Below are 24961 nucleotides of genomic sequence, written 5' to 3'. Positions count from 1 at the left end.
CTTAGCAGCTGCCTGAGCTTAGTTTCCCTCAAAGGCAAAATTCAAACCTTTTCCTGTTATTTAAAGTGACATTTTCAACCATAACATTTACAAAAATAAAATACGAATAAACCCACCATACTGCTTAAAGATTTTGCATCATTTCCACAGAAATGTATGCAAAAAACATTTCAACTTCAGACAGGTTTTACACTGTTTATTAAACTTGTATTCACTCCCTGAATATTGCCGGTAAAATCTCTTGGGCAGATTTTCTGCATCATACCAGAGCTTCAAGTTGACAATTAGTCTCAAGAAGGCTGTGATCACATAGCAAGGGGTGGAAGAACTGGTGCCTGACATCACTCTGGAGGGTAAATCTCCTGTTGTCATCAACAGCTTTTGCTACTTGGGATCTACAATCAGCAGAAATCTTCAGACTGAGCTGACTAACAGAATTGGAAAAGCAGCTAAAATTTTGGGCTATTACAGAAAAATGCATGAAATAACAAATTATCAATTAAGGTGAAGAGGTGAATCCAAGAGACTTGTAGGCTGACATCCCTGCTTTATGGTTCAGAAATATGGACTACATGCTTGATGCATCAGGAGACCGGACATTTTCCCATGAGATGGCTACATAAGAGCCTGAAAATAAAGGGGGAAGACAAAATGCCAAACACAGAGGTGCTGGAATGCACAGGACTGACACACTTAGAAGCCACTATCAAGAAAAGGAGGTTGCAATGGTTCGATCATATCAGGAGAATAGGAGGAGACCGTAACACCAAGAAAATTTTGTATAGTGAGATTCGAAAGCAGGAAAGTAAGGTCACCCTCCATAGCAGTACCAGCATGTGCAAAAATGATATGAATTGTTCAACATTGTGACAGGCTCCTATCCTATGTGCTGTGGTGCTGACATCCATGTGGCTGGGCTACGGGCAAGACAGCCTGCACCACATGGCTGAAAAGAGCTCCACCAGTTGGTCCAGGGCTCAGAGGCCATGGTGTTAAAGCCAGCATGGAGACAGAAATTAGGGGAGCATGCGCTGAAGCACCAGAAGTGGAGCTGGATGCTCTCCCTACAGCTGCACAAGACCTGGTGCTTCCTCCCAGGGCTAGCATGCCTGAAGGCACCATTCTACCACCAAAGCATCCGGGGAAATCCCAGACACACTTTTCATGACCAGTTAGAAGCCAGTTACTCTCCCCAGGGCTGAGTTCCCTGGGCAAATCCAGGAAGTTGCAGCCACTGATGGGGCACCAGGGACTCACCCAAGCACCAGCAGAATTGAGGCAGTGGGTGGGCCATGCAGCCCAGACCTAACACCACTCTCCAGCACCTGTGGTGACACATGCAGGAATACCCAGGTCAGGTGGGACTGGGAGAGGGCAATCCAGTGGGCACTGTAGGCACCTGCCAGAGGGAAAACCTGGCACAGAGACCCCTTGGCACTGCACACCCTGGTAGAACGTCTGTAACCCAAAGTGCCCTGATGAGGGTTTGGCAGTACCACAAGCTTTGTGTGGGCACAGCAAGGCATGCTGCACAGCATTACCATACCAGGCAAGGTGGTCAGAAGATCAGAACCCAGATTCAGAAAATGGCCTACCAGGAGGTACTGCAAATATAGAGGTGGATAAGCGAAGGTTGCCTTGGGCACCAAGAAACTCATGCACATAAGGAAAGCGCTTGGTGCAAGAGCATCATTGCCATGACCACTGCACCACCCAGGATATTTTAGTAGATTTTCATTTATGTTGTAATTCTCAATTCTCAGGGCAGAAGCAAGACACCCTGCAGTCATCATCCTTACTAGGCCCCAGAGCAGGAGGAGAAGGCCCCATTACCACATCTGAGCTTCATGTAGGCTGATCATAAACATCTGAGTGGAAAGGAGTGGGGTGTAGAGGAGAAGGAGACCCACAGAAAGTGCACCAATAGAGTCATCCTGGGCCCTACAGGATCCACTGAACACCATCTCCAGCAATAAAACCCATTAAACAGTGAGTCATGGCAGGTGAATAGACCTAGGTGTGATGTGGTCCAAAGGGGCAGTGCATACCCATCTTGGTGATGAGTGATCATGAGTCTGTCACAAATATCAATTAAGAAAGCTGAGAGAGGTGTGCAGAATTGCAGCTGGTCTGGAGGGAATATCTGGCACTGATTGGAGCTCAATGTGAAGTAGATATAACCCGAAGGACAGAAGCAAAGCAAGAGAGAAGAAAGCAGCGAGCTGTAAATTTGTACTCCAACTCAGACAACACCTGGAACTTGTACAAACTGTATTACTCTTGAACTGGGCTTGTCAGCTAAAAAATGGATTCATCAGGCATTTGACTAGAGCTCTTATGCCAGGAGTAGGCAAAATCTAGCCCATAGGCTGGATCAGACCCACGGAGGACTCTGTTTCCCAGCACTCCCTGTGGTTGTGGCTCCTTCTGGCTACCACCACCAGAACTAACACCACTGTCCAGGCACCCTGGCCCACCCTCCCGGCACCCACTTCTGGGGATGGGACCCACACAGGCAGGGTGCATGCCTATGTGGCTGGGTTGGGGCTGCAGCCAGGAGCAAGAGAGTTGGTTAGGCCAGGAAGACCATGGGACCTTGGGGCTGTGACAGCATGTGGCTGGGGACAGGGCACAGCTGCGATCCGCTACCCAGATGCTCCCGCAATGAGCGTGGGTTTCATGGGCAGGGGTATGTAGGGAACAGATTGCACCTCTACCCCAGTCTTGGCCTCAGCTCCATGATGTCATGGCCCCAAGATCCCAGCCCTGGCCCTGGAGCAGCTCCCTGCCCAACCATGCACCTTGCCCCCTGGCTCTCGGCCAGTCTCCATGGAGGCCCCAGGATCGCTGGGCCAAGATAGTGTGGGGCTGGGACCAGGGCCAGGCCCCAATTCTGTGGCTCCATGCTGTCATGCACCATGATCCCAGGGTTTCCATGGAGACTGGCTGGGAGCTGGGCAGGCCTGGGCTGCTGGGAAAAGGAGTTTGGCAATGGGATCCACCATCTTGCCCACCCCGTCTTACACATACAGCGTGATTCAAAGGATTGATGGTTGCCTATGATTCACTCCTTAAATTATCTAGGAATAAAGAAAGTTTTTTTTCCCCTCTGGGTTCTATGGTTCTCTGATGCACAATGGAATTGAGCGGACATAATAATGACCCAATGCACACAGCACCAAAAGCAGGTATGGCTGGGCTGTTTGAAAGAGTTGCCCCTTATGCTTTAACATAGAGCTACTATAATTGGTCCAAGAACAGCTGTGATATCTACAGACTGGCTTAGAATTGCTAGTTCAGCAACGGTGCTAGTTACACAGATCTTACCATTACCTTCTAGTCTATGTCTTTCTGTGGTATCCACCCGCGGTCTCCTTTCCTACTCATAAGATTTTGAAGGATAAGAACCTCTTTCTCTTTATAAATGTGTGTACATTGCCAAGCACGGTGCATGTCAGATTGCTGAGTGGAGCTCCTTGGTGCTCTCATAACACAAAAAATAAAATATATTCATAAACTCGGCTTTAATGCCTACAGTAACCTCAAGGAGTCAGAACCTAGACATATAATTTCTATCATTGGGAATAATGGACCCAGGGAACCCTCAGATCCAAGTTACTCCACAGCGGGATCCACACCTTCAGGGAACCCCATGCCAGGAGATTCCCCCGCTACAAGGAGGCAGTCTGAGCAGGCGTTCCCAGGTTGCACAGGATTGGGCCCTGGCAGCCCTCAAAATGACAACCCAGGGAGAATGGAAAGCATGGGCAGCTCCATGCTGCCCACACTCTCCCACCTTAAAGAAAACAGACATCAGCCATGAGAAAAAATAACTGAAATGCCTGCCTCCTATGTCACAGTCACATAATGTGGTGTGACAAGGAGTATGGTTGTCTATTTGCTTTGCTTTTAAGGTGACAAAGGCAGCACAAATGCAATGAAAGGAAATGCTTGTTTCTACTCAGTTCCATGGCTTTCTCTATAAGTATACCTCACAAAGCACTGTGTTAGCAGGGAGTCTAGCAGGCTCAGAGGCTTATCCAAAATGTAATGAGATTTCCAATACTGTAACTCTTTCCCACCAGGTAATGGCAGGTAGGTGGTGTAGTGATACATGATGTGTATGCCTAAGATTTGATAGATGATAGCTAGAAGGGAAAAGGATGATGATGTCTTCCTCCCTCTATGAAAACGTTAATGGAAAATTTAGGAGCACCCCAACCAAGAGAGGTATGTATTTTTCTGTATTCCCTGATTCTGATCACAACTGAAGTAAAAAAAGTCATTGAACAATGCCATAAATGTTCTTGGGTCATGTCTAGTCCTGTTTGCCAGCTCAGAATATTGGACTAGATCAGAAAGATAGTCCAATCCAAACATCCCACGTCTCTGAGAAATTCCTGCAACAAATCCCTTGCTTCTCAATCACAAATCTGGTACAATGTGTGAAAGGAGGAAAGCCATAGGTCAGTTCTTCACTGGAAGAGAAACATCTCATCTATCTTATCTATTGCAGATCCAAGCTATAAAATTATCACAAATTAACCCTGTCCTTGTTGTTGTTTTTAACAGAAAAGGAAATAAGCTATACATGCTGATCAAAGCGGCAGCTCAGGCTTTATTCTGGGGGTCTAAGGGTTGCTTGGCAATATCTCTTGCTACTGAAAATACTAAAGTATTTGTCTCTCCTTATCAACATTAACAGGATGTTACAGAAAACAGGAGACGGTGAATTGTGGCTATTAATTCATGTCTTAAGCAAACGACAGAAAGCCGATAGTAGAGTATCCGAATTTCACTGCACCAGGATGTGAGAAGATGTCTGAATTAAGCAGCAGCTACCTCAAAACTTTGGTTTTCCTATAAGATTCAAAAGCATGTTTGTAGCTTTTACTCTGTTTCTGTCTTATAACTTTGTTGTTGCCTTTCTTGTGGGTGTTTCAACATCCCAATTGCCAGAGGAAGGCAAACCCCCCCACAGTTCATACCAACCTAACCATGGGATAAAATTCCTTCCTGAGCCCCAGATATGGTGTCAGTCTGACCTTGAACAGAAGTGAAAGATCCTCTAGCCAGGAGTCTCTGGTTTTCATCCTAGCAGCAACACAACTCTGTGCTCTGAACCTCTGGCTTGGATCCTCCTGCCTGTCTCTGCTTGCTCCTGTTTCTGTCTTAGGTCTCTCAGCCTGGATCATATTTACAGGCTCAGCAGTGCTACGCATATGAGAACCACAACTGAAAAAGACCTCATCCTACAATGAGCATGAGCCACCAATGCAATGCTGTAGCTGGCAAAGCAAATAAAGCACTGGCATGCATCGACGGTGCATCACAAACAAGACTAAAGATGTCATCTTCCCACTTTACTTGGCTTTGGTGAGGCTGCAGCTGAAGTACTGCATCCAGTTCTGGGTGCCGCCCTGGAGGAAAGTTGTGGAGAAGCTTGAGAGCCCCGAGGAGGATTATGCATCGAGTTAGAGGTAAGAGGTATGAAGAGCAGGCTATATGATGAGAGGCTGAGAGACATGGGTCTGTTCAGTCTGGAGAAGAGAAGACTTAGAGGGATCTTGGTGGCAGCCTATAAATATATAAGAGGGGCACATCAGGGACTGGGAGAACATCTGTTCACTAGGCATCCTCAGGGGAAGACTCGGACTAACAGTCAAAAATTGCTAAAAGATCGCTTTAGATTAGGCATAAGGAAAAACTTCTTTACAACTCAAGTGTCCAGGGTCTGGAAGAGACTCCCCACAGAAGTGGTACAATCACCTACTTTCAAAATCTTCAAAAAATGTCTGCACACTCACCTTCCTGTGGTCATTTGACTCTAGCAGGCTTTCCTAACCAAGCACAGGGGGCTGGATCTGATGTTCTCAAGAGGTCCCTTCCAGTCCCTGATATCTGTGAATCAATGAATCAACTGCTTGCTTTAACTATGACCACATCTCAACTTGGCTTGGACTGATACCTGGCTTGATCTCAGTTTTCACGCCAGTAGGCCTCTCACCTAGTGCAATCCACTTAGATTGACCACCTATGATCCAGTCAACCCATGATCTTTGTGGTCTGTGGATTGCTCACTGCTCCTTCATGGGTCCCATCAAATATGGCTGAAATTTTGAGCAAAACAAACTTATTTGATAAGAATTCCAGCACGACCAATATCAAACTGGTGGATCAGCATATGTAAGGCCATTTCTGTATCAGTCCTTGTCCTTCAATTAACATTGGAATGACCATTTTGAAGAGTATGACCTACATTTTGAGGTCATAAGATGACCTGTAACTGCAGGTGTCAAGTACAGAACAAGACAATTTACTGTAATAACTAATGGTCCATTCAAGGGATTAACAGTAGGTCATTAAGGACTATTGTATTCTCAACCCAAGGGATCCACTCTAGGATAGCAGTGTTCCCTCCAAAGAGTGGCTAGGAAAAGAAGACTGGTTTTCTCCATAGATTCAGAAGTAAAAAGGGTGCAGATCATGCTAGACCCATCAGGGGATTTTTTATAAACTTGAATGTATCAAAGTAAATGGAGCTTAATTGAATTCACCTCACGATGCTGAGGGTACTCACTCCATGGAGAAATCTTGGAGCCCTTGGCAATAATATTTGCAAACTCTTGGATGAAAGGAGAAGCCCCAGAGGCCCATCTTTAGAAAGGGAAAGAAAAGGACCCCAGGAATTATAGATCAATGAATCCAACTTTGATACCTAGGAGGTTACTACTGCAAATTATAAAAGCAGTCAGTTTGTCAACATCAGAAGGACGAGGCTGTGATTGATAGCAGCCTACATGGATTTTTAAAGAACAAACCAAGCCAAACCAACTTGATTTCCATTTGTGACAGGGTAATTGATATGGTGGATAAAAAGAACAAAGCCTAGTGCTGTCTTCCATTTTTATTAATGACTTCATCAGTATTGTACAGGATAGCAAACTAGGAGGGGTCCAAATACTTTGGAGGACAGAACTAACGTTCAGTGGAGCTGGATAATTTGGACAACTGACTATAACAAGGAAATTTCACAAACACACATGTTAGCTGCTATGTCCAGAAGAAAACCCAAAGGCATATGCATGAGAGAGAACTGGTTTGACTGTTGCACCGATGGGGAAGAGCTGGGTGTTAGGGAGGATTCAAGCTCCATGCAAGTCAGCCAGTGAAACAGTGCAACAGGTTACCCAGAGAGGTGGTGGATCTCCATCCTTGGACGTATTTAACACTTGGCTAAACAAAGTTTTGGCGTGGATGACCTAGTTGGGGCTGGTTCTGCTTGGAGCGGGGAGTTGGATTACATCAGCTTTTGTCAACCTGTGGGTCACGATCCACAGGTGGATCAAAGAATATATGAAAGGGTCATGAACAAACTTAAAAAATGGACCAGTAACCTTTAAAAATCGATTCTCCTTTAAAGGAGAAAAACATGGGAAACCCCAAGTTTTCCCTTGCAGGCTGGCAGAGATCCAACCTGCAAGGGGCTACTTGGGGCTGGGTGGAGCAGGAGGAAGGCGATCAGGCAGGAGGTGCCATATGGATGTCCATGAATACATGTGCATGTGGTAGCCGGGTAGTGTGGAAAGCAGCTCCCACAACTCCCTGCAGGTAAGTCTATGGGGCGGGGGAAAGGGGACATATGTGATGTGTCAGGGGGCCAGAGGGGGACAGGAAACATTGCCCACCACTGCCCCTTCCCTCTGGGGTAGAGCCATGACCTGAGGAGAGTGGCAGCAGTGGCTGGGCCATGGCAACAGGGTAGAGCCATTGTCCGGCACATGAGTGGCTGCAGTGGGAGAAGGTGAGGGCAGCTTGCCCTCCACCCCCATCTATTAGTCCTTACACTGCTGGTGGCTTGGCTGGCACGATGGCAGTGGCAGCAATGAGTCTCACCACCCCGCTCTGCCCTCCTATCCCAAGTCCCACTCGATGGGCCATAAAGCCCCCACCCTCCCACCGCCATACCGGTCCAGCCAGGTTGCAGTCCTGAAGTCCCCTGCCTGCTGTGGGTGAACACATGCTCCCCCCATGCCCCACCCCTGTCTCGCTCCACACACTGGGGGCCTGGGGCCCGGGAGTGAGGGACAGTGGGTTGGGAGTGAGGGGCACAGGCAGGGTCAGGACGGCTGTTTTCTACTTAAACTATTTACTGGGTTGGGACTGGTCACTGATGTTTACAAATGGGTCCTGATACAAAAAAGGTTGAGAACTGTTGTACTTGATGACGTACCTTCCAACCCTCCCTTCCTTGGGGTCCCTTCCAACCCTCATTTTCTGTGATTCTGACAAAAAACAGGCTCTCAAGTGGTAATCCAAGCATCCACAATCCAGTCCCAGCCTCAATCCCAGCCCTTGCTCCCATCCCGTTGTTTGACAACTCAGTGCCAGAAGAGGCACACTGGCTGCATCTCCTTCCTCTTCTTTTTAAATGCAGATTTGCCCTTGACCTTCTGGCAAGAGGCATTCAGGCTCCTGTTTACCCACTTTATCTCCATCCCTCTGCTTGCTTTCTTAACATGACAATATTTGTACTTTTTCATTGTTACCCCACGATGCAGGGAAGTGACTGAATACCCATGACCTCCAGCCTTTCTGAACTGCCTCAGCCCAATGAAAACAGTTACTTTAAACAAATCAAATCCAGCATCCTGCTGTGATGAGACAAGAGGACACAAGGTTCATTTATCCTCTTCATCATGTTCGTGACATACAGGTAGAACTCCTTTATTTTCCTGGCAATGCCACAGAAATTGAATACAAAGCAAAAAGCAGAGCTCTCCACTGTGCATAGTATTATCTTATAAATCACACTGAAAAACTCTGCCTTGGTACCTGTTCTAGCTTTATGGTGCTGAGAATAAAGTCATAGGAATGGTTTTTAACATCTGCTTCCCATTTTGTACCCACCAAGAATAGTGTCCACAGTTTTGACATGTGTGGCTAGTTCCAGGCACATAGAATGGCCCAAGTACTTTATATCAGGCCTATTTCAAACTTTGTCCAAGTTAGTGGGAGTTTTCCTGTCTATGGGTACAGAAGAAATCATTTGTCCACCACTGCAAAGGGCTCTGAGATTAAAATAAGAAATGTTATTAGCCTTGCAAAGTTTTGTGATTTGAAAGAAATTCTAAAACAGTTTGAAACAAATCAGTCAAATTCTTCCACTAGATTTGTACTATTCTAATATAATAAAGGCTGTACTACTTCCGTCTGTGTGTCATTCTGTCCGTAATACACCAGACCAACTGCGCATGTGCTACCCACAGGGCCGGCAATGATTGGCCTGAAGTGTTAGACACAGACAGACACACAGACAGGAGGAGAGGGAGGCAGGGTGAGGGGCGGGGAGCATGGCCACAGAGGATGTGGCCACAGGGGGGCAGGTTGTGAGGCCGTGGGGTACGCAGCCATGCCCCACCTCCTGAGGCTGCACCGCCTACCCCCCACAGCCACAACCCCAGCTCCCAATGGCCGCAGCCCCCTGCCTGCGGCCAAGGGGTGTGAGGCATGTGGTTTCAGGGAGCAGGACAGGGCTGTGGGGGGTGGGGCATGGGGGGCATGGGCAGAGGGGCATGTTGTGGGAGCCTGGCATGGGGGTCTGGTGTGTGGCCCAGGGTGATGCACCGGGAGCTCCTGCCTGCAGCTGCAGGGTGGGATGCACTCCTCCCATGCCCGCTCCCCACATGGGAACATACAGCTGCCCACCACTCCCCAACCCATGCACCCTCCCCCACACCCCAGGGCCAAGCCACGCAGCTGCAGCCATCACGCACTCCCTTTACCATGGCCATTACTCGTTCCATGCCCCGCAGGATCACTGCAAGTTTTGGCTGGGCCCTGTATATGCACTACCTCTGGCAGTACAGGGCCCAGGACTAGACCCAGCTGCTGGACTGCCTGATCACAGTAGCTGAGGAGCGGCTTGCAGACTTCAAAGTCTGGCACCCAGAGGACGTGGTATGTGAGTGGGAGAAGGATGCCTGCAAGGTGGTGAAAGACTGGGTGGGCCAGGAGTTCAGAAACAGGCTCATGGCCCTCAAGGAGAGGCACCTGGAGGTCCAGGAGTGGCAGACTTCCCTGGTGACCAGTGCAGCGAAAGCCATAGAGAAAGACTGCTGGATGCTGGACACCATCCTGGCCCTGGAACTCACTTTCATGCTGCCCTGCCTCTGGCCACAGCCCCACCTGCTCTCTGCAACCAACTGCCACCCAGAAGCAAGTTCCCCAATGGGCCTGGGCTGAGATGCATGAGCAACTTCACTGGCCAGGTGCCTCTGCCCCGGCTCCTGCCCCAGTGCCCCTGCCAGCCAGCTTCCCCAATTAGGCCCTGCCCTGCCATTCAACCCAGCTCCATGCAGCCCTGGAACAGGAGCTGCCTTCAGTGGAACAAGGATCATGTGTGAACCCTGCTGGCCTGGCCTACTGGCTGCAGGAGGGGGACCTGACTCTGCCAGCAGAACAGTAATTGCCATTGCCCCAAATGAGCACTCTGCCTTCCAGCCTTGCTGCGGCATGGGCACCTGTGGGGGTGTGGCCAGAGGCAGGGGTGCTGGGTGCTTATCCTCGGGTTCTGTGCCCTAGGTGCCCCTACGCTATGCACCCCCTGCCAGGAGGGCATACACAGCATGCACTGGACAAGGTCTGCACAGGGAAGAGGGTACTTTATTGGTGTTTGTTGGGGTGGGTGGAGGAGGGGCTCTGTGGGGAAGGTGGGAGGGGCTCTTTACTTCAGAAGGGAAGGGGGATGGGGGCCTGTGTGGTTGGCAATAAAGGACTTTTCTGAAAACTGTCCACAGTGATCATGGTGTTGGGGGTGCATGGTGGGGCTGAGACCTGTAGGCAGCCATCCAGGAGGCCTACAGTGGGGAGTGCAGGAGTAGGTGGTCAGCCAGTGCTACTTTCACCCAGTATCCTTGGCCCTACTAGAGGGTGAGCAGCTCACCCAGGCCTTCACTGTGGTTGGGGCATTGCTGTCGCTGTCACTGCCACTGTCACTGCAGCTGACACTTCTGGTGCCAGGCATCCTCCTGCTGCACCTCCTCTACGCAGGCCTCATGGAATAGCTTCCCCCAGGCCTCACAGATGTTATGCAGGTTGCAGGCTGTGATGATGAGCATGGGGATGTTCTTCTTGGCAACCGCAAGGCAAGCAGTGAGGTTGTACTAGTGTTCCTTCAGGTAGCTGAAGGTGCACCCTACCAGCATGCGAGTCTGGCCCAGGTGCCTGTTTAAGTGTGCCTGGCCGGGGTCCACCTGGCCAGTGTACAGCCACATGAACCAGGGGAGGAACAGCTATGGAGAGGTTCCCCAATGAGGATGGGTGGGACTGCCACCACATCCAGCTGGAGATCCAGCACCTATGGTGCAAAGCCAGCACTCACACTGGTGAAGGTGCCATGATGGTTGATGATGGCTGGCAGCACAATTGAATGGAAGTCCAGCTGACTGTAGTAGGGGTGGTCACTGATGGGTGGGCAAGTGATGGGGTGTGGGCCCTGTCAGTGCCCCAATGCATTGGGGGAAGCTCAGGGAACAGAACCCTTCCACCATGTCCAGGGCGTTGTGTACCCAGAGCACGGTGTGCCCCAGCACATCTTGGAGGGTACCATATACCTCTTGGATGGCCTCCTAGGCAGCCACCTTGCCCACACTGAAGCTGGTGTCTAGGGTGCTAGACCACTGAAGCTGGTGTCTATGGTGTCTAGGGTAAAAAGCACCCTGTTCAAATTTGCTGATGACACTAAGATGTGGGGGGATGTGGGCACATTGGAAGGATGCAACAGGCTACAATCACACCTAGCCAGGTTACAAGGGAGGGCGGATGAGAACAGGATGGGTTTCAACACAGACAAGTGCAAGGTTATGCACCTTGGGAGGAACAACTGGCACCATACCTACAGGTTGGGGAACTCCCCTCTTGTCAGCATGGAGGCAGAAAGGGATCTGGGGGTCATCATTGACTCCAAGATGAACATGGGCTGGCAGCGTGGAGAGGTAGTAAGGAAGACCAACTGCACCTTGGCATGCATCCACAGATGCATCTCGAGCAGGTCCAAGGAGGTGATCCTCCCCCCCTGTGCAGCACTGGTCAGGCCGCAGCTGGAGTACTGTGTCCAGTTCTGGGCACCACACTTCAAGAGGGATGTGGACAGCATGGAGAGGGTCCAGAGGAGGCCACTCGCATGATCAGGGGGCAGCAGGGCAGGCCCTATGAGGAGAGACTGCAGGACCTGAACCTGTTCAGCCTCCACAAGAGAAGGCTGAGTGGGGATCTTGTGGCCTGTTACAAACTAGTCAGGGGGGATCAGCAGGCATTGGGGGAGTCACTGTTTCCCCGAGCACCCCCAGTAGTGACCAGGAATAACGGTCACAAGCTGGCAAAGGGCAGGTTTAGGTTAGATATCAGGATGCGCTACTTCACAGTCAGGGCGGCTAGGGTCTGGAACCAACTTCCAAGAGAAGTCCTGCAGACTCCTACCCTGGGGGTGTTTAAGAGGAGGTTAGATGCACATCTTGCCGGGGTCGTCTGACCCCAGTACTTTTTCCTGCCATGGCAGGGGGTCGGACTAGATGATCTGCTCAGGTCCCTTCCGACCCTACAAACTATGAAACTATGAAACTATGAGATGGGTAGCCGCATAGTAGTGGCCTGCCACTCCAGGCATGGAATCTGCTGCTCAAGGAACTCCTGGATAGTGGCCCAGGTCATCTGAAAAGTTTCCAGTAATGGCTGGCCATCTCAGGTGTATTGAACAACATGAAGCCACCAGTCCTGGTTGGCTGAGCAGGCCCACAGGTGGTAGGGCTGGAGCCCCAGGGGTGTGTGGACATCACCAGTGGTGCACATTGTCAGTGTCCCTGCTGGGTCCAGGCAGCAGAACGGGGTCCAGGAGGCAGCAGTGTGGTTCCAGGGATCCTGGAACATGGTGGTGAGCCTGAGCAGACAGCCATGCCACATGGAGGCTGTCAGGACTGAGACTGACAGGGGCCAGGTGGCGGTCACTGCAGTGGCACAGCACAGTGAGCAGTATAGCCAGCAGGAGCCCAAGGCACTGGACATCACTCCTGAGGTCTGAGAGTGGAGCAGCTATCCTGCAGTGAGCAGAGGCTCTGGTGTCAGAGCCGCAGAGTGCTGGCACAGAGTTCTGCAGGCTGCTCCAGGCCAGAAAGGCAGGTGGCCAGGGAGCAGGGATGGCCTTTAAAGATGGCTGCCAGCTACAAGTCCATTTAGCCAGAGACTCCAGCTCCCCCTGGCTGTTGCAGGGCCAGAGGGGCAGGAGCAGACTGCTGCCAGGAATAGCAAATGTGCTCCCAAATACATGCACATGTAGATGCCTGCCCAGGGTGGGTATATCTGGAATAAATTACTCCAGAGTAAACCCATCCCACAGCATTTGCAAATGTTGATGCACCCATGGGGAAGGAAAAAGGACTAGTATGAGGAATGGAGAAACACCTATGTAATTAAAAAATTAAAAGGACTAAATGCCTGATTTTTTTTAACTATACTTCATTTATTATCTTCTTTATAGCTGAACAAGCTCACTTCAGTCTGGAATTAAGAGAAACAATAAGATGACAGGTTACTGTGCCCAGGCCTGTAATAACTGGACACTCTAGGATCTTAGCTGCGCTAGTCAAATTTAATTTGTTTCTGTCATTTTAACTATGAAATCTAATAGCATAACCAAGGAAAACTATCTTCTGTTGAATACTAAAGAACCCTTACCCGCACCCTTGGAATGAAAGCTTTCAAAGGCTTAGTTTTGTGACAAAAATGTAATCCCAAAATTGACAGATGGAGAATTTTACAAATACATCAGTGTACAGAAAGCCATCGGGAAAATGACAAAATGATGAAAGAGGAAGTTGCACGAGAATATTAGCAAAGATTGAAACTACTGCTAAGAACTGATCGGACTGCTGAGAACATCATCAGAGCTATTAACCAGCCCATATGCAATGCCAGGCCTATATGCATAGAATGACTGATGCAAAAGCACCTGAAATGCAGTTAATATGGCTGGCCAAAAGAAGAAAACTAATATTAACTTGTCACCGATTGTATGACTTGTAGACAGACTTGCACACTTAATTGGCTTTTTGGTGTTCAGAAAAAAACGTAGTTTTAAGATGACCCAAAAAGACAATATTTGTGTTTTCTCATTGAGGAAAAAAAGGAAGTAGGGAAAACAGCGAGAGAGTCAAAGACAGACAAAGAGAGAGCATGTTGTTAATGTTCAGGGTTTTCTGGTTTGCCATTTAAATACAGCTAAATTTCAAAACAATGCATTGATTCCAAAATTTTCCTTTAAAACATGTTATACTTTTTTCAATCAAGTGATTTGCTGGATTTAACCCACACTCACAAATAGCTTCTTTTGAACTGAAACCGCAGTTCTGGGCAATAACTTATCTACAGGCTCTCACACACACACACACACACACACACACACACACACACACACACACACGAAATCCCAATTCTACTTCGAGCAACAGGCAAACTTAAAAAGCATTTTTGAAGATGAAAGCAGAGTGAAAGTCTTTAGAAAAAGCACAGTCATGGAAAGCAGGATCCTTTGTGAGCTTCACAGGATTTTGTGGGGAAGAAACACTGAAGTTGTAACACACGATCAACGTGTACATCACATCCCTTTCTACTGGTGGGTCCATAGAAGGGTAACAGTTTACTAATTATTTATGCCACAGTCAGGTTGGCATGAATTCTGAGGGGCTTTGTCTTCCTCTTTAGTAGCAGTTATGGCTCTCTTTTGATTCTCTTGAGCATATTTTAGCACTTTCCTGTCCTTATAGTGGCATGATACTGCCCATGCCCTCATCCCCTCCTTAACTTAAAGGAATCTTGATATTGGAGTCATTATACCTGGTTGTTGTACATGAGGATTGTTACCAATGTTTTTAAAGAATAAGTTAGACAAATACTTGCCTAAGGTGGTTTAGACATGGGTGACCTTGTCTTCAGCAGAGGGTTGGACTAGATGATTTCCTAAGATCCATTCCAGCCCTACTTTTCTATTAGTTTATATTCTAACATGAACAGCTAACAGAATTACTCATTTACTTTCAATAGCAGGAATTTGTGCAATGGAGTTTATAATTCTGCATTCAAACCATGCTCAGAGCCCTTGCTAGGGGTAATTACAAAGACTTTTAAGTGTATAGAAGCATGTCCTTTTTCTAGAGACTGTGTTCAGTTACATTATTGCATCATTGAAGTGCAGACAGTAATGATGTCACTACAAGTCATTCTAGTGCAACAAGGCAATCTCACCGGTGTAAGGGGAAAATTGGAACTGGGTTGCTTCAATAGAGAATGAGATTGAGAGAAGCCAGGTGTTAAGAAAGATGACAGTAAGCATGTCTACATGTATAGTTATGCACACCTAAACTTAATGGGCATTTATACACATACCTTTTTGTCCCATGACATACCGGAGATCCACCATTTCAGAGCAGACTCAATTAATCACTGTTGCAAAGTCCCTGTGGGATTCTCTCAAGCAACTGAGGGAGGTACTAAAACTCTGCTAATATGTGAAGTATCTCTGGGGAGTTAACAACACAGTAAAAATGTAAATTGAGGTGATTGGTAGGTGAGAGACAGGAGTGTGTGCATGGGGGAAGGGGGGTGAATGTAGCTGTAGTCAAAGGATGAGATGAGAAGGTAGGTGGGGGAAGGGAATGAAAATAGCTGGTAAAAAGTGGAGGGCTCACCTGGGGAGTCAGATGTTAGGCAGGTTGTAATGTGTCATAAATCCAATGTCTATATTTAGTCCACATTTTTTTTGTATTCAGTAGATTGATGAAGTGAAGTTCATAAGTTCATCTGTGAAAGGTAAATTCCCCTTGAGGATTAGAACTGAGAGATTGGAGAGAAAGTGGTTTTCTTGTGAGAAATGTGCCCCCACAGGTCATTGGGTGTTCTTGTCTTTGATAGATTTCTGGTGTTCGCTTATTCTGGTGCACAGTTGTTGTTTGGTTTCTCCTACATATTTTACATCAAGGCATTTGGTGCATTGAATAAGATATATAACATTTCTGGAGGTGCAGGTGTAAGATACAGGAATGGTGATGGTTCTGTTGAGGGATGTAGTAATTGTGGGGGTGGGGGCGGAGATGTGTTGGCAGGTTTTACATTTGTTGTCCCAGCATGGTCTGGATCCATTCACTGTGTTTTGGGCTGTAGGAAGTTCACTTCTGGTGATGAGTTTGGTGAGGTTCGGTGCTTGTTTAAAGGACAGGATGAGTGGTTCTGGGAAGATCTCTTAGAGAACTGGGTTTCCTTCTAGTATGGGTTGCAATTATATGAGGATTTTTCATTGTGTTTTCATTTAACTCATAGGAAGGCTGCTCAAGAAACCAAATCTTTTAGTACTTAGACACCTCCTCCTAATTTCCAGCTAACATTTATAAAGATTACTTTATACTCGTTTGCTCTTGTGTCACCATTGCTCTTTTATGAGTGGGGAAAGAGAAGTACTTGGTTCCTTTGATGTTTGAGAAATTTCCAAATCAGCTGCTGTTTATGGAGCCACTCACCTTTCAGCCCCATGAAGACTATATATGCAATATTAGGACAACGTTTTTCCTGGCCATTCAAAAATCCACTTATTTTAAAGCCAGGACTACTGTGATTATTAATTCTGATCTGTATGACATGAGTCAGTGATTATGGCCTGCTAATTTCTACAAGGCTATAACTTCTTTTTGAACTATAAATCATCTTTCAAGAAAGGCAGTACTGTATAAATGACTTAAAGTGATGGAGAATTCACTATATACCTTGAGAAGCTGTTCCAGTGTTTATTTTCCTGCACTTTTTTTTTGAAAAAAGCACTTTATTTTTCAGTCTAATTTTTTTCTGGCTTCCACTTCCTTCCATCAGATCTTGTTATAGCTTTTCAGTAAGGGAAAGTATCTTTTATCAAAACCTCAGCTCCATACATGTATCCTGCAATTAATTAAAGGTGAAGCTACAGGTAAGACAGCAAATGTAACTGGTGAATATATAACCAGTAAGAGTACAGAGGAAGTCCCTAGAATGTTTTGAGATTTGGAGCCACCTGCATAATAGCGAGAGATTAAAAAAAACTCAATCAATTTATTTTTATCATAAAGGTTAAGAGGGCTTGGTCCCCAAAGACCAAACAGACTTCTGGCAGTAGAAATTCTTTAAAAAAACACGGAAAGACATAATGAGTTCCAACTGTTGGAAGGAAAACCCTGACACATTCAGACTACGAATAAGGTGCTAATTGTTAATGGTCAGGGTGATAAACCATAGGAACACCCTCTCTAGGGACATGATAGATTTGAAGCCGATGAATCAAAATTGTATGTTGCTATGGTTAAAGAGCTGAGGGTCACGTCTTTCTCCTTTTGGTCACTTCAGGTCCTAGACCTCAGTACCCTGGCTGGTTCAGGACATGTTTCATTTGGGGAATTGCATCTGCGTGCTGCTTATGATTTTTGTTTCAGTTTATAACCTCTCTGTAGACATCTGTAGACGTGATGCGTTTTCTCCTTGTTGTCTGAAATGCCCTCACTGGCTCCCTACTGGGAGATGATCAAACATATTCTTACTGAAACTACTATGCCAGTGGCAGGCCAACAGACACTATTGAGTATTATTAAAGGATGTGGCCTGGGGCTGGTGCTGGAATTACCGTGTTATCCGTGAGGTCAGACTGGGTAATCAGAAAGTTCTTTACTCGCCTTAAACGCTATGAAAACATCATTAGCAGCCTAAGTAGGGAGGTGTTATATCACTACAAGGTCATGAAAGCAGGGGAAATAACTACCCTCTCTGTGCAGGAGACAAGGAATTGCCAGGGACATCAATGCAGACACAGGTAGGACATTATGGGCATAGGTGCACACACAATTTACCATGCGGCAGTGACTGGCCGCTCCCTTGGCTCTTACCTCAGGATAAATGTGAGGCAGATAACTCCTCAGGAAAGTGGCCCAAGGTCCCTTGCACTGGCCACAGGGTATGAGTATTCACACGGGCAGTTTCAATGCATCGAGTGGCTGAGGCACTGGACCTTCATACCCCAGCTCACTCGTGGTACCTTGTTTGTGAGTCCATGCCCTCAGTGTGGTGAAGGCACCCAAGAACAGAGTAAGCGGATCCCCAGGCTGGTAAAAAAAAAAAAAGGCTTGCCTTTGATAAGACCTAAACCATGGTTCCTTCCGGTTTCAAGCAGGCAGGAAAGACCCTCAGCAACAAATGCTTCCCTCCGCCATGTAACAACACTTGTGTCAGGGCAGAGATAAACTGGCATACAATATCAGGAATGATTCAGTCCTTATGGGGACTCATATATAACTCCCTCACTAAGTGCCCAACACTTACTTCTACAGTTAATTTTCTCTCGATGCATTGAGAATCCCTATAGCTCCCCTTGGCCCCATTCCCTAGCTCTGAAGCAGGGCGCAATGCCCCTGAAGCTGGTCCCTGGGATCAGAGTCCAGGATCCTGCCCTCCCCCTCCACTGTGTTCTCTGGACTCTGTTTCCATGATGACTTTGCTAGACAAGGCTCCTTTGCTGAGCCTAGTTTGTAGCCATCAGCCCAATGTGTTCCTTGAACCCATCCTGTAACCCTGGATCTGAGCTGTGTTTGGGCCCGTTCCTTCCAGTGGCAGCCAATGGCAGCATTTGCTCTGGCCGGAGCCTATGTGTTCTCCATTCATCCTACACATAAAGCACAAAGCATAGGTGCTCACATAGCCCATGTGCTCACAGAAACCAAACCAACCAGTAATGCCATAGTCATCTTCAAGTTTGAAGGATGAACAACAATGTACAGGTCAGACTATTGGCCCAGGACCCATCAGCCATCCTCCAGCTAATTCCCACCTCCAAGGTGGCATTCCTTCCCTCCAGTGGGGAGCTAAGCTGGAAGTGTTAAGCCCAGAGTTTCAGTTCTACCCTGTTCCCCAGGACCATGTCTACTTCTTGTCCACCCCCTGATGCCTCAGGGTTTTTGAGGGAAGATCCGACCTTTCCACATGCAACCGTGGTCCAGAGTTCACCTTAAACAAATGAACCAAGATATTGCTCTCTACCACCTATAGTCTAATCTTGGTATCTTCATGTTTAATAAAAGGCAGAGGGCTCTTGCACCCTGGCAGACAAAGGCATGAGAAGGGCAATGACAGACCCTCCATCAATGACGTTTTTAAGTCAAAACACAATACTTTTCCCATGTGAACATACATCCTGGTCCAAACCAGAATGGATTAAAAAATTTCCCAGGTGTGCAGTAGGTCAGATTAGATCAGGGCTGGCAAAGACTGACCTGCAGACTATATTGGGTCCACAGCAGACTCTATTTCCCAGCAGCCCCTGCCCACATTACTGCAGCCAGCTTTCTTGGAGACCCCAGCAGTGGTGACACCATGACAGCATGGGGCCAGGGTTTCCATGGCAAATGGCCAAAGCACCGCTGGCAGGGTGAGGAGCTGGGCAAGGAACTGCTCCAGGACTGGATCTTGTGGTGGCAACAGCATGGTCCAGAGCCAGGACAGAGCTGTGATCTTCTGCTTGCATGCCTGGGGCAGGGGCATGCCGGCAGTGCATCGTGGTTCTGCCCCAGCTCCAGACCATGCTGTCACTACTGCAAGATCCCAGCCTCAGAGTAGCTCCCTGCCCAGCTATGCACCCTGCCAGTGCTGCTGGGGCCCCATCTCCATGGAAACCCCCATGCTGTCATGGCACTACCACTCCTGGGGTCTCAATGGAAACCAGACACAGCAACATGGGCAAGAGCTGCTGGGAAATGAAGTCCGGCCACCAGCTGGATCCGCCATTTTGCCCACCCCTGGATTAAATGATTTCATAGATTTCATAGATGTTAGGGCTGGAAGGGACCTCGGAAGAGCTTCAAGTCCAGCCCCCTACCCAAGGGGCAGTAAGTCAGCAGGGGTCATAGGATCCCAGCAAGATAAACATCCAAATGTCTCTTGAAGGCATTCAAAGTAGGTGCTTGAACCACCTCTGGTGCAGCACGGGCATGCAACGTTTGGGCAGGAAGTCATGGCAACCACTTATGATGGTGTCCCTGAGCTTGTGACAGCCCGTTTTCTGTTGCGGTAGAATCAGAGGGCAGCTGTGCTGCTGCATTTTTCAGCAACCTGTGAATTTATAATTCACTCTAAAGCTCTTTAAACTTAAGAACAAGTGGGAGAGATGTTTGCACATGAGAAATACAGATTTGCATGAAGGCAGGTGAAAAGGTAGGCAAGATTAAGCAAACCCTTCCTATTAATTAGCCGGCTTGTTTCCTACCTTGTTCTAAATTCATGAGAGTGCTCAGTCTCTGGGCCACTAAATTAAGCTTAAAGGAATGCAAGTCACACCACAGTTTTGTTGGATTCAGTCTTAAATTATTTTGAATCTTAATTAGGCCTCCAGCTTTTCTAAACATGCAAACAGAGTAGTAGAGCAATTTAACACACTAGGGGGCTGGCAGATTAATCCTCCCGTGTTCAGAAGACAATGCCATGATTCATGTTGCCACTGCTCCAGTGAGGAGCCACTTCCATTGTAATTAGCAGTGAATTTGTGAATCTGGATGTGCTGGACCGAGAAATCACTGTTAAATGCTGCTGTCTGTAGTGATGGCAGAATATCAGCGCTGAGTGCTGGGTCTGTGCTCTGTGACTGGCTCTGGGACCAGAACTGACATAACAATATGCCAAGCTAGCTTGCAGCGAGAAAGATGTTAACTGTAAAATCTGTGCAGCACACCCAGAAGTGATAGCTGCAGGACATCCAGCAGCTACTGGTCACTGCCAGTTTCTCATGAAAATTACAGGAGAAACCAGATAAAAATTGGGATGCAGAACAATGCCCATTCTGCTTTCCTGTACCTAAGGCCACACTGTGCTTTAGGCAGTGGGATGATGTGACCCCATATGCCCATATAATATGGCATCACCTGGAGCCAGATGACAAGGCATCTTATGCCATATGATGTCAGCTCTGTCTCAATTTCCCAGTCCTCCTATCTTTTATGGAATATTTCAGGATTGGGGCTGTCACATGAGATTAATTCACAGCCTCATATTGCCTTTTGTTAGGCAGCCAGCAAACGTTAGAAGCCTCATGACCAAACATGTGAATTTGTTCATTCAAATACTCCCTGAGTTTGGGTGTGTTTGGGCCAGAAGCTGAGGTTTAAGGCTGTGACTTAAAGGAACCAAATACATACACCCCAATGATACTTTCTGGCTGTTGTTCACTGAGACTTACCAATCCCACGGCCTGTCAGTGTTAAGTCCCCCATGACACTAATAAACTCTATTGGCTGCTGACACATGAAAAGGCAGGGATTTTCAGGCTCTGAAAAACCTTTATACCACCTGCCCCCTGTCTCTCTTAGATGGGCTCCAGGTGTTAATGATCATATTAGGTCCAGTGGCTTTATATAATCCTAACACAGCAGAGGTCTGTCTGCCTCCTAATTCCTGCACTGGCCTTCGTGAAGCCGGGCTGTAGTTATAAAGTAGGGGATTGCTCTGCAGGAAGAATATGGAGAAGGCTGATTTACCTGACGGGCATCTCTATATTCTGGTGTTAATTTCTTGAAAGATATGGGAAGTGTGCCCTGGTTGTGAAGAAGGCAAATGACATCCTGGGCTGCATTAGTAGAAGAGTTGCCAGTAGATCGAGGGCAGCGATTCTTCCCCTCTATTCTGCACTGAGGAGGCCACATCTGGAGTCCTGTGTCCAGTTGTGGGCCCCCCATGACAGAAAGGATGTGGACACGTTGGAGAGAGTCCAGTGGAGGGCAACAAAAATGGTTGTGGGGCTGGGGGACAGGACAGGTGAGGAGAGGCTGAGGGAACTGGGCTGATTTAGTTTGCAGAAGAGAAGATGGAGGGGGATTGGATAGCAGCCTTCACCTCCCTGCAGGGGGGCTGCAAAGAGGATGGAGCTGGGCTGTTCTCAGTGGGGGCAGGTGGCAGGACAAGGAGCAATGGGCTCAAGGTTTCAGCAGGGGTAGCTGATTTTGGATATTAAAGAAAAACTTTTTCACCAGGAGGGTGGTGAAGCACTTGGGCTACCCAGAGGTTGTAGCATCTCCATCCTTGGAGGTTTTTAAGATGCAGGAGACAAAGGAGCCTTGGCTGGGATGATCTAGTTGGGGCTGGTCCTGCTTTGAGCAGTGGGTTGGACTAGATGTGACCTCCTGACATCCCTTCCAACCCTCATTTTCTATGATTCACAGTAGGAAGAATATCATGGAAGTTTGCCAGCTCCATTCTATTTGGAGCGCCCTGTCAGTTGACGCGAATTGACTCCAGCCAGTAGAAAGGGTCGTGTACGTGTAGGCCATTCCAACACCACCCCTGTGTCAATAAGAGCCTGACTTGAGGCAATCCCATCAAAGAGGAGGTAAGAAAGGAGAAGAAATAACAATATTATATAATTGCAGTATTCCAAGCAGGGAGCTGGCTATATTTTTTGGTAGCAGGGTGATATTTTTAATGACCATAAAAAATGACCTTTTTGCAGAAATGAAAGATTTGGGGATTTACCTCCCTACTTAGCTTTTTTTTACTATTTCAAAAATCCTGAAAATGAAATTGTTTCTGGCTTTCTTTTTCCCTCTTTGCCAGTTTCTGAATTATTTTTTCTCTTTTTTTTCCATTGAAGAAAAAGGGGGAAAAAAAGATGTTAGGAGGCACAGGGAAAAAAAAGGAGAGAGTAAAAAAATTTAAAAGAATGAAGTCTGAATAAGGGAAATATGTAAATTCCCCCGAAAAATGAATGGAAATGATCATCGCTTTGTGAAACTGTATCAGCTCCCATTACTTTTTAGCACTGGTGGGCAAAATCGTGGATCAGGCCAGCAGCCGGACTCCATTTCCCAGTAGCACCTGCCCACATCTCTGTAGCCAATTTCTATGGAGACCCCAGGAGCAGCAGTGCCATGATAGCCCGGGGCCAGGGTTTCCATGGAGACTGGCCCCAGTAGTGTGGCAGGGCTTGGCAGCTAGCTGCTCCAGGGCTGGCGCTGGGATCGGTCAGTGGTGACAGTGTGGTCCAGAGCCAGAGGAAAGCTGCAATCCACTGCCTGCCCGAGGTGTGTGGGCAGCAAATCACAGCTCTGCCCCAGCTCCAGACCACACTGTCACCATGGCAAAATCCGAGCCCCGGAGCAGCTCCTCACCCTGCCGCACAACCTGCCAGCACTGCTGGGGCTGGTCTCCATGGAAACCATGACCCCTCACTGTCATGCCCTGCCACTCCTGGGGTCTCCATGGAAACCAGCTGCAGTGACATGGGTAGGGGCTGCTGGGAAATGGAGTCCGCCGCAGGCCCAATCTGGCCTGTAGGCTGGACTTTGTCTACCCCTGCTTTACCGGGTACTGCGCTGTGCTTCTACCAAGAACCTACTAGTGACACAGGGTGCATCAACACATGTGTTTTAATGTGCATTACCCTATTTTAATGCGCATTAAAGCATCACTAAAAAAATGCTATGTAGTTAATGTGCGTTAAAATAGGCTAATACATCACTTAGGGCTCCTAAGATGTGTAGGGAGGCTGTTCCAACATGCTGGAAATCCAGCACATTAGAACTGACTTGATTAATAGAGCCTATCAGAGCACGAAAATTGAGGTGCTCTGGCAGCCTCCCACATTACATATTTCAGCATCACTGCACGTCTCCATGGTGAAAAAATGGTGGCAGGTGCTCTGAAATAAAACTCACTGAATGAGCTTTAGTTCAAAGTGCCCCACCGCCATTTTTTCAATGGGGAAGATGCACAACGACACTGATACCTGTGGCACATGGGCACTTTCAAGTAGCACAGCTCACTAATTAAAGCACCTGGCACCACATCCCACAACACATGTAAAAATGCTCAGGGGTACTTGATTTAATGCACATTAACTAAAGCACATTAATGCACATATCGATGCACCAAAAGATTTTGGACAGAGCCTTTTCAGCAATTTCATAGATAAATTGCATTGTTATCTCTGTACCAAACTACAGGGCCTTTTCTATGAATGGATTCCTGCCCCATAGTGCTTACAATCTGAGATGAGAGGTGAATACAGAAGGCAAACAGGGGCCGGGGAGAATGACAGTAAAATAAGAATGTCTGGTTCAGGTACGGCCCCAGTAAGGGACGATTCTAACCGAATTTGTCATTTAAGGTTTTGGGTGTTGCATACAGCATTGAAAAAAAAGTGATTTTCATTCACTATATTTAAGTGCACATTTGAATTTTAACCAAAAAAAAAGGGCTCACAAAAGCACGTACTGCAGCATTTGAAAGCACAGAGTTAGCACAAGTCCATTGCAGCCCCTTCTTGTGTGTGCTGTTTCTTCAAAAGAACAATGCAAAGATGCATAAAATCTCCATCAGACCCATATGATTCTAATATAGTGCAAGCACCTACATCCCATAAGAATACATCTGGGTCTTCTGAGAGATAAGAGAGATTATTTAGAGTAATAACTCTATTGTATGTGCTGGCTAGAGTATTGGATACAGACCATGCCTACCCCCTGATTGCTTGTGACCTTTCAGTGATGGGGGGAAAAAAAGATTTCACTGCTGTTTCTCCAGTCAAACACAAAGCACGGCAGAGAAAACATCTATTTTGGTAATATCAAACACATTTGAAAGAAGATAATATGAGGAAGGGAACAGCTATAAAGATAACATGTGTAAAGTTTATGTATTACAGCAAGTACAAAGGTTGAAGATCACACTGTGTACTTCCACTGAGGGGCTGTATCTGAAAGGTTGCTAAGCAGCAACACAGTCTTGATCCCCAGTGTATCATATACCACCAAGATCATCTCTACAAATTGTCAGAGATCTTCCTTCCCTCCCCACCCCACCAACTAATTTTCATTCAAGGTGATGGCAGCTACAAACTTTATGACTTCCACCTAAACTG

This window comes from Crocodylus siamensis, chromosome 2 (genome assembly GCF_052110815.1).
Source record: "Crocodylus siamensis isolate JL-2025a chromosome 2, ASM5211081v1, whole genome shotgun sequence".
Classification (NCBI taxonomy): domain Eukaryota; kingdom Metazoa; phylum Chordata; order Crocodylia; family Crocodylidae; genus Crocodylus; species Crocodylus siamensis.
This window is presented reverse-complemented; position numbering follows the sequence as displayed.